Here is a 9,639-nt window from a genome sequence, read left to right on the forward strand (position 1 = left end):
CCTTGCACTGTAGGCAAGAGATAATATGAGGGTACAATCAAACTGGAGAAAAATGAATGATGGAAAGTTTAGCAGGAGACCTAACTAAGAAAGTGGTTCTCAAATTTCAAAAGTGAGTGGATGAACACCTGATCTTGTGACCCCCCCCCCAATTTCTAAATAGATTTCTGGAAGGTGATATTATAATTGAATAAGGCAGTATTTTTTGGAGATGAGCAGAACTGGTTAATAAGAACAAAAACAAACACAGTGGAAATTTGACTGGAATTTGTCCTTGTGTCACTGACCCATAAGTCGTCACTAAGGTTTGAAGCTCTGGGATGGGATGGTAAAGGTGCCTTCATTGTGAATAAGTGTCAGATGTGTGGCATGCGTTACACATGTGAACTTGGCTCTCATGAGTGGCTGAACCATGGCTTAGAAATCTAAGAGAACATTCTTGTAAGAAGATGTAAATGGATACTGATAATATGAGTTGCTAAATTCTTTAAAATAATAGATTACTATTTTGTTAGTTCATAATTTATTCAGGCTGTCTGTTTAACCATATGCACAAGCTCCTGAATATGATTTAAATGTTAAGTCCTAATTATAAAACTCTAATTCAAAACAATTTTAAGTAACCCTATTGAGAATTAATGTGAATGCAAAAAAGCATGAAGCTACTCACATTAGGGAAATAAATGCATGTAAAATTTAATTTTGGACCAGGTGTAAGTCTTTCTGCACTATTATCAACTAGAATCACTAAAAATAAATAATAAAAGTAGCCAAAACTTTTACACGATGATCTTCCTCTAACTTGAAATACCCAGGAGTATGTCTCAGCTACCTAATCTCTTTATGAATAACCCTTGAGATCATTTAAAAACATTTAGAAGATGATGGGCCCTCTAGACTTTATGGATTGATTTTGTTAACATAATTAGTACCTTTCTTGTTTCACCAGGTTTACTTTGTACATATTGAATTATTGGAGTCAAATAACTTGGTTAGTGTGCTGTGAGGGTCACCACACATGCCCCTTTGTTTAAATTAAGCAGCTTCTGAAAAGAAGAAAGACAATTCAAGTGTACCAGCTGAATCAGAAGAGAAATGAATACTTCAAAGCAAGTGTGAAATTCTTTCCAGTTGGCATGCATGGTGAATGTAGCTAATAAGAACTTCTTGAGACTTTGTCAAGCTGATCAATATATCTTTATTCATTATGGCCTAGAATGCACTATTCATTCATTCCTTCATCATTTATCTACTTACCATTTATTGAAAAGTTAACTTTGTGCTTAGTCACTGCACTGTGAATGGAGACAAATGGATAACTAAGAACCTGCCCCTGGCCTGGTGTGAGAGACTGGCATTACAAAGTACAATGGCCCATGCATTCCATCATGGAGGAGAGCTGGAGCCTAAGAGCCAGTCTGGGGCAAGAAGAGTAGGCCTAGGAGCCACTAAGGACATTGAGCTCTGTTTTGAGAGGTGATAGTTTTAGGGTGGCTGCAGTGATGGCAGGTGAACTTGTTCTACATATATTCTAAAGGAAGCACTAACGGCATAGAATTTGTGGCATAGAATTGAAGGAAAAAGTTGTGATGTAAAGATTTTGGCGAAAGAACAGGTGGTAGCTGCTGTTTACTAAGACAGGGCAGATTTGAGATGGGATTATGTCTTGTTTTCAACATGATACATGTGAAATGCCAATTGGAATGCAAGTGACAATTGAAATAGACAGTTAGGATAAGTAAGTTTGGAATACTGAGGAATTATCTGCATTGGAAATTTACATTTGAGAGTCTCAAGCAAAAAGATGGCACTTAAAGCTGAAAAGCTGGGATAATTCCTTAGTGAGCCAATGTAGATGCCAAAGAGAAGAGATAACCTATGAGGGAAGTTATGGGTAGAGGCTAGAAAGGTGAAGAGGATCCCACAAAGAAGACTGTGAGGGAGGGACCACTGAAGTAGGCAGAGGATCTCTGCTATCCAGGGTGCAGACACTTAAGATAGTCTTGAGGAAGGAGGGATGGACTGTGTCAAAGGGGGCTGGAGGGATGGCTTAGTAGATAAGGCATTTGCCTGCAAAGCCAAAGGATCCCGGTTTGACTCTCCTGGATCCACGTAAGTCAGATGCACAAGGGGGCACATGCATCTGAAGGCTGTTGACAGTGGCTGAAGGCCTTGGCATTCCCGTTCTCATTCTCTCTCTCTTTCTCTCTCTCTCTGCCTCTTTCTCTATATCAAATAAATAAATACATAAGATATTTTTCAAAAGGCTCCTAATAAACTTGGGTACATGAGGGCTGAGAAATAACGGATGAGTCTGTCATTGTGAATGTTTCTGGGACTTTGATGTGAGCAGCTTCAATTAGAAGTTTGGGAAAAAACACTGATTAAAACAGGTTCAAATTCTCCCTAAATTAATAATGCTTATCGCATTTAAGCTATACTGACTTCATTCTCTGCTGGAGAAGCTGTTCTTTTTCAGAAGGTAGAGAGACCTGAGGAGATAAACTACCCTTCAGACTTCAGCCAAGCCACATCTGAAACTACAGAGGAATTGGGAAGAACAGCAAGAATGCAGCTTCCATGGTGTACTAGATAACCAGCACCAGAGTGAAGGAGACAGACCCTGAGGACACTCAACACTTACCAAAGCAGAGATCCAGAGGTTCCTAAGAGCTCATCACTAAAGTAAACTTAAAATTCATATCTCAGAGAATTTTGTGGAAGAGGGGCTGGAAAGATTGTAAGATCTGAGACAGCATGCCCAGAGACATTGCCTCCCTGCAAAAATAACTGTTGCTCCCACAATGCATAAACCACAACCTCATAGGGAATACCTGCAACCCCCACTCCACTGGGGGCGGGGATGAGGGAAAAGAGGGTACCAACACATGATGTGTCCATATGAAATGTTGTTAATAATAATAGCAATAGAAAATTTTAAAAAGTGGTATGTGCTCATTTTGGCAGCACATTTACTAAGATAGTGGTAAATGGCACTCTGGTGTTCAATTATAGTGGCAAAAGACACTGTTGCTCCCCCTCATGCCCCATAAATCAGTCAAAGAATAAAAGAATAAATATTACAAAAAAGGGAAAAAGAAATGATAGGTAAGGAAGTGATAAGAAAACATAGTCAATTCTTTGAACATGGTTGCCTGAAAATATAGTGCAGTAGTTAGAAGCCTGGACATAGCAATAGTAGCAGACATGGTGAGGTTTTGGAGTGTGTCAAGAATGGAGACATTTCATTTATGTTTATTTGCTAATGGGATACAGTAGTAGGAGAAAGTAAAAACAGTGATGCAGTCTGGGTGGTGGTCCTCTTTAGAGAGAAGATCTTGAGAAGGTCTAATCCATTGTATAGACATAGAAGCTACCTTGTCCAGCTGACCATCGTTCATGTGTCCCAACATGACCAGAAGCAGAGGAGAAGAGCGAGTATGCATAGCTTGGCTGACAGATTGGCAGGTGGGAACAGGTTTTAGTGTATGTCAGCCAGGTATACACAATAGAAACCTTTCATTCCACCTTCTTTTTAAACTCTAGTCCAGGCTGACCTGGAATTCACTATGGAGTCTCAGGGTGGCCTCGAACTCACAACAATCCTCTTACCTCTGCCTCCTGAGTGCTGGCATTAAAGGTGTGCGCCACCATGCCTGGATTAAAAATATTTTTATTTGTTTATTTACAAACAGAGAGAAGTAGAGAGAAGAGAAACAGAGAGAATGGGTGCACCCATGCCTCTAGCCACTGCAAATACACTCCAGATGATGCATGTACTACTTTGAGCATCTGGCTTTACATGGTATTGGGGAATTGAACCCACATTGTTAGGGTCCACCCCCAGAGACAACCACTCATCTGTGTTGTATCCAGAGGTGATAATTCCCATGTGTTGTGTTTTGAACATGAACTGCCTCCCCCATAAGCTCATGTATCTGAACATATGCACAGCTGATGGTGCTGTTTCTGGAAGGTTGTAGAACTTTTATGAGGGGGGACTCCTGAAGCAAATAAGTCACTGGAGGTGAGCCTTGAGGTTTTATTGCCTGGCCCTACTTCCTGTTTGCTATTTGCTTTCTTAATGTGAGTGTAATATAACCAGCTTTCCCTTGGCTCTCCTGCCATCATGGAGTTCTAGCCACTATCAGCTGTATCCCTTTGAACTGTAACCTGAAATAAACTTTCCCTCTCTTAAGTTGTTTCTTGTCAGGTATTTGATCAAAGCCATGGAAGAGACAAACAATATAATTTTGATGTTAGTTTAAGAACTCATCCAAGTCATTGAGAACCATGGGTCTACATGTATAACATCTTATGCATTGTGAGTGACCAGAAAATCTGGTAAGTTTCTGGTTAGGACGGTTACTGTACTGTGAGAAATGGGCTTCTAATACTTCAGGAAGGGGAGATTCACTAAAGCATCTTGGATTTTCCTCAAGCCAAGGCCAGGAGGTTCATTGTGGAGGGTACAGAAAAGCAGGCCCATGATAACACCTCTGCAAACACCACAGAGAACTGAAAGGAAAGCATTACTCTACATTGGATTGAAGTGACCTAGTCTCTGGCCCTCAGCCAGTGGATGTGGGTCTTGAGAAGGACATGGTGTGCTGGCCTCCTCCCCGGTGGGTAGGTAGTGCTGAGGAGGGACCAGGCCCTCTGGTTCCTTCCAAGGGGTTGAGGAGAAGGATGAGCATTGTACGGCTCAGAACCTCTCCTAGTCACCGGAGAAAAACCACACTGAGTCGGGAGTCATGTCGAAGCAGGAACTCGCTTTATTGTTACAGGCGTTGCTTATATAATGTTGGGGACAAAGGCGGGATTTTAGGCCGGGCGTGGGGAGGAGAGGTAATGGCCAATAGTAAACTGTGACTATTGAAATGATAATTCCAACTTCTGCATAGAAGTAGCAGGCAAGAAGCCATTAGGTGTCTTGCTGAGTCCTAGCTGGCCAGAGACAGGTCGCCAAACGTTAGCTAGGCTTAGGAAGTTCCACTAGGCCTCACGCCCGGGCCTCTCAAGGCCCAACAATGGTGTAGGAAGGTAGCTTTTGACTATTGTTCTTGAACCTGAAGGAATTGACACCTGTTGACAGCTGGGACAAAGTGCTCATGGGAGTGTCTCAGTGTCCACTACATATGTTCATGTGATGGGTCAACATACCTGTGGTCTACAAAACAGGTTAGATGAATCCCCAAGCTTGCTCCATGAGTCCTAGAAAGCTCACCTTCTTTTTTTTTTTTTTTTTTGAGAAACATGTTTAGCAGTTTATTACTAAGTATAATTTTTCTTAAATTCTTGTACACATAAGCATGGACAGTTCATGAATATGTCCAATTTCCATTCTCTGTAGTCAAATGCATGCTGTTTTGCAAATGTGTGGTTAACGAGTTTTAGCTCCTCTTTGTCATATTCTCTCATAACACAGAAGGGCTGGAAATGGTACTGAACTTTAAGCTGTTTTCTTTTTACTGTCAGTATATTCACATATTAAAACATGACAACTTATAATTACAAGGATAACTGGAAACACGGATCAGTGGATATAAAATGATGTTTGGAAGTCAGTGTCAATCTTCACGGTAATGAGCAGGTTTGAGCAATATGACCCATTGTCCTGGTCCTGGTAGTGGAGAAGATGAGGGCACCATGGCAACCAATGAGCAAAGGGCACAGGAAAGCAAAGTAAATTGTGGAGATAAAGGAAGATATTCATGCAAAATGTGGAGTGTGTGATTGAGAAGATCCAATAGCCAGTGTTGCAATGATATTTAAAAGCTATTGTCCACATTTTACAGGGAAAATTTCAGGAAATACAACTAAACAGAAAGACATTATAGCTATAAGTGATGTCACAATAGTATGGTACCTAAACTAAACACCTAGTTGATTGTATTAAGCTTGATACACTGGAGGTCCCATTTCATTGCTAAGAAGCTTTCAGAGACTTCTTGGAGTACAGACTTCATAACAGGAAAAAGGAAGAAAGCCTTCCTAGGAAGTTGTACTTCAAACTGGCTGGGTACTTACTTGAAAGAGGCTGTTTTAAGCTTCTTCTTTTGGGGGTGGATGAAGTTTTCTTAGTGAGAAGGACTGAACCTTGGGCTCTGTGCACGTTGTGTGTGTGTTTATGCGTGGGTCACAGCCTGCATGTGGAGGACAACTTTGAGCGCATTCCTTGCCTTCCATCATTTCTGAGGCACACTCTCTTGATCACTGCTGCATTTGCCAAACTAACCGGTCAATGAGCTTTCCCTGAATCCCTTGTTGCCATAAGCACCCTGAAATTACAGTTGCTTGGGCTACAGCGTCCAGCTCACATGTGGGTTCTGGAGATCTGAATGCAGGTACTCACATTTGTTTGACCAGTCCTTTGTCCTCTGAACCAGCCCTAATCAGCCAATTTAAATGCACTTTTCTCCCCTGACACAGTAGATGCAGTCTCAAATAGTGGGTTAACTCAATTAAAGCAAATAAAGAACACTTTAAACACACACACACACACAAAATCCATTACACAGCTGGGTGTGGTGGCACACACTTTTAATCCCAGCACTCGGGAGGCAGAGGTAGCAGGATTGTTGTGAGTTTGACTCCATGAGGTCAGCCTGGGCTGGACTGAAGCCCTTCCTTGAAAAAACAAAACAAACAACAACAACAACAACAACAAACTACCAGCTTTGTTCCACACAGGAGTTAAGTGATCCAACCTTCCCTTGTTAGTCATTGGATGTCCTTGAGTATGCAATTTTGTTTTTATGTTATATTATTTACTTTATTAAAAGAATAATTTCAAATTGAGTTTAGCATATATCTTATATTACAAAATGAGCATTTATAATAGGATAAAGAACATCATCAGCTATATTTATACAATGGAAAAGTGATTAACAAGTCATTCCCTGGAAAGCAAACAATACTGTACCACTAGCCATATGGCATCGGGGATATGGCTTCTCTCTCACCAAAGTGCTACAGTATGGAAATAACAACCCACATGTACCTAAAATTATTTTTCACCTACCTGCCACTACTTTTGGTAACATTTTAGCAATGATTCTCCTAATAATAGCCTATAGATACATGAATGAACAATTGCCCCTTGCACCCCATTCTTAGGTAAACCTGTCAGTATAGTGACATTCATTCCCTGAAAGCAGTTGATTAGGTATCACATCTAATATAAACCTCATCTTTTATTCAGCAGTATTTTTAAAATTTGTTCGTAATTTAATTATGTCAATTACTAATAATTAATAAATAATTAAAACACTAATTATGATGTTAATAATTTAATTAGTGATATTATAAATGAAATAGCCTCTCACCAGTTAATCCATAAAGCAGATAGAACACGTTTGCTCTTTGATTGATGGCAAGAGGTTTTAAATCTCCATATCCTGTTGAGGATGGAAATATTCACATATTCACACAAAGATAAAAAGGATACCTTAAATTAATTTCCACCTTGTCTAGTAGCAGTTTAAACTTTTGGATCTAGGAATATGCTCTCCAGCTTCTACTGGCAGCGGGATTTTGAAAGGGAGCTTTGAGAAACGGATGGAGGGGTAGGGAAGGCAAATTTCACTTTTTCCCTTTCAGGGCCTTGGCTGGGATCGAGAAATGGATGCCAGAGAGTCACCAGAGAAAAGCACAGAAATTCATATGGTGTATGTGACACATTGCCTTCACATGGAAATGAAGAGCCTAAGAAATGACAAGATCTAATGCTTGTACGGTAGGTTGAATAAAAAAAAATGTCACTGTGGCCCAAACAAAACAAAACAAAACAAAACAAAACAAAACAAAACAAAACAAAACAAAACAAAACAAAACAAAACAAAACAAAACAAACAAAATAACTGAGCCACAGTGAGTCTAGAAGATGATAAACTTTTAATGAGAACTGTTGGTCCATAATTCTTTTGGCCTCATCCTCTCTTCCTTAATGAGAAAGTCTCTTTCTCTGGCTTAGAGAAGATGACTATCACATGGGAATTTTGTCTCTTGCATTTAAGTGACGGGAGGAAGGTCAGTCTGTTTGTCTTGTATCTGTCATTTTTTTTAAGTGTATCAAATTAATCCTCATGCCAAGGTGGTATATTTTGAGTGGCATATTCTGCCATCTTGCATTTTCTGGTGAGATCTAGGAAAAAAATTCCCTCAGGTAGTAGACTTGTTTTATTTAAGACTATTACTTTGATAATTGTATAGGCTATGCTGTAAAATATGGTAGCTACTATCTCCTATGGCTTTTTTCTTTTTCTTTATTTTCACATGAAAATACATTTCTTTAATAAAGAAAATATTCCCAGCACTCAGGAGGCAGAGGTAGGCGGATTGCCATGAGTTCGAGGCCACCCTCAGACTCCATAATGAATTCCAGGTCAGCCTTGACTAGAGTGAGACCCTACCTCGAAAAAAAAAAAAAAAAAAAAAGAAAAGAAAAAAAAATACCTGTGGAATAGTTTAAGGCACCATCAAAGTAATATAAATTAGATACTAGAGGGGCTGGAGACATGTTTCAGCAGACAAAGGCACTTGCTTGCAAAGCCTGACAACCCAGATATGATTTCCCTAGTACCCCTGTAAAACCAGTGGTATGTGTGTCTGGAGTCTCAGTCTAGCCCAGGCTGACCACCACGCCCCACACAAAATTTAAAAAAAAAGATTTTTAAAAGGTACCGAGAATTAGTTCAGTTCCTAAATTGGTAGAATGTTTGCACACTATGCCCAAGACCTTGAATTTGCCCTCCGACACTATATAAAACCAGGCTTGGTGGTCCTGGCCTGTAATCTCAGACCTGGGTCAAATCATAAGTTCAAGGTCATCGTCATCAGATGCATAGTGAATGCAAGGCAACTCTGGGCTACAAGAGACTCTGTCTCACAACAACAACAACAACAACAACATAGAAACAGAAACCACTCAATGTAAGACAAAAGCAAAGTGACAGTTATAAACCCAAATATAATAACATTAAACCTCAATATACTCCAGTCAAAAGGTGAGATAAGAGGGGAGAATAAAGAGAGACTGGGCTGGAGAGATAGATGGCTTAGTGACTAAAGCACTTGCTTGTAAAGCCAAAGGACCCAGGTTCAATTCCCCAGGACTCTCGGGGCCTTTTTCAATAGATTAATTCAAATAAAATGAAATAATAAATCAACTGACTTGCTTTCTATGGTTATGTCTTTGTATGTAAGAGCTTTCTGGCCCTACGTGGCTACTGCACTGGCCAGTGCGAACGTGGCACTCTCCTGGTCTCCGGAATCCTCTCTCTGAGCATGCACGAGGCAGTAGACTAGAGACGGCGGACACGAGAAGTCAGAAAAATTAAGAAATTTGTGGTGAAGTGGCTTAAAAAATTAGGCAAACATTTAAATGTGCTAATTGCTTTTTTTAATCGCGTAACTTCAGCACACAGTCTCTCTTTTTTTTAAAATTAACTTTATTTTTTTGCTTTTACCAATCAATCCTAAGGAGGAAGAAAACACTCTCCTGAAACAGACTATAGTTTAGACTGAAGAAAAGCATTTTGTTATAATCACAGAATTTGGGTGTTAGAAACGACCTTTCATGTCCTCTTGTCTAACTGCCGTTTGACTGAGTCCACCTTAATTGGCTGTTCATTCAGT

The sequence above is a fragment of the Jaculus jaculus genome, chromosome 4 (assembly GCF_020740685.1).
Source record: "Jaculus jaculus isolate mJacJac1 chromosome 4, mJacJac1.mat.Y.cur, whole genome shotgun sequence".
NCBI classification, from domain to species: Eukaryota; Metazoa; Chordata; class Mammalia; order Rodentia; family Dipodidae; genus Jaculus; species Jaculus jaculus.